At 34.7% G+C, this 1,662-nt stretch overlaps 1 protein-coding gene across 1 annotated transcript in view; it reads left to right on the forward strand.

The window, feature by feature from the left end:
- Nucleotides 1-1,662, forward strand: part of LOC119593592 (A disintegrin and metalloproteinase with thrombospondin motifs adt-1-like) — a 60,261-nt gene that overhangs the window by 21,758 nt on the left and 36,841 nt on the right. The window lies entirely within an intron of this gene.

The following is a 1,662-nucleotide window of genomic DNA, read 5'->3' on the forward strand; positions in this document are numbered from 1 at the left end:
TTTGATACACTATTTGTTTTCATGTACTGCGAATATAAACTGATTTTCCCCGCTCTGTTTCCCCAATCGTAAATAATTTCTCCTATCACACTGACTCACTGACAGTTTTATTAGGGCTGACTTGGCTGATAATTTCGCTGAACTTGCAGACGCTGGAAATGAACAAGCTTGGTCATCGTGCGAATTGCCCCATAAAGTAGTATAAAAGAATTGTCTTAAAGCTGGTTTCGTATTCAAAACTTTTTTTTGTCTTATGTACTTTCTTAAGAACGAGATTTATCATGTGTCGTGTTATAAAATAATGTAGAATTATAAGTAGTGTGTGTGATTACCTCAAAAGAGTATTTTAGCGTAATATAGATATCTTCTACAGGTTTCATCTTCATTCTAAGCCTTTTTTTTAATTTAAAAAAAGTTAGCGGAAAAAGTGTCCACCTCCTTTGCCAACCGCCGGCATCGATATCTCCATACCAGGAAGCCTCCTGTTTAGAATCCTCCCAACTAAACCCAGTTATCCATACCACTTTCCGAACTCTCCTGCACCAATATATCTCCACACAATTCAAATAAAAAGAAGATACTAATAACAAATCACGGCATTAGATAGAAACTCCAGCGTCATAGTAAGAAGAGCGGGTAATATATCATGTAACAGTGATAGAGATGCAACGACCTAGATGGCGCGTCAGTCCAGTCCGCCGGATGCCATATGGAAAGCGTTATTATTATTCTTTTTTTCTCTCTTTTTTACCGATGGTGTTGACATCATTTACACACTGATAGCTTTTTATGTCGACGGTTGTAAAAAAAATCGGTGTGTGTAGTACGGTTGAATAGCGAGGGATTATGATACCTGCATTTCTTGTTTTCTGTTCATATGTAATTTTAGGGTAACTTACTAAAATGTGCGGTTTGAAGCTTTTTTTTCTGAATGTAAATTTCTGTTTTTTCTCTAAATGTACAAGCGTTTTTGCATTAAATCAGTGAATATCTATACTTACCTATAGTCTTTGATGCCGTTGCTATGTGGAGCGGAACACTGCTCTGTTATACATGTAATGTATTCTCTATTCACAATCAACAATAGTCGATTCGGGAGTGACAACTGGGCCATTATGATGCTTATTCATTATCTCGCACTTTGATATAAAGCTGAATAAAACCCGTTCCTTTGTTGGTGATAACGTTTTCTTCGTACACTCATGCGGTTATGTATCTAAATATGCAAAATGAAATCATGAGTACATGTGGTTTATATATCATATGTAGTTACAAGAAATGTAGAGATTTTAAAATTATGTAAAACACGAATGAGAAAAGTGGGAAAAGGAATATTATTTCCATACCATAATGCCATCATTATCATATTACAAAGTCCCATATTAATTAAAAGCAGAAAGAATACCGTTCATATAAAGTTCATTTGATTGTAATGCATCTTATTTTCATCAAACTTCTCATCATTACCACTGAGAGTATTCTTTTATATCGCCACAAATGAAAAAGATTTACCGAAGGAAATATTTGGCGCCAAAATTATTTAATCGGAAGAGTAACATTATCTTCTCTTAACGTGTCACATTTTCCTTTAATAATCTGAAACCAATAAAAAAAGAGATCACCATTCATCCTTAGCAATAATGCAATGATGACGAGAGCGTT

The sequence above is a fragment of the Penaeus monodon genome, chromosome 32, assembly GCF_015228065.2.
Source record: "Penaeus monodon isolate SGIC_2016 chromosome 32, NSTDA_Pmon_1, whole genome shotgun sequence".
Classification (NCBI taxonomy): Eukaryota; Metazoa; Arthropoda; class Malacostraca; order Decapoda; family Penaeidae; genus Penaeus; species Penaeus monodon.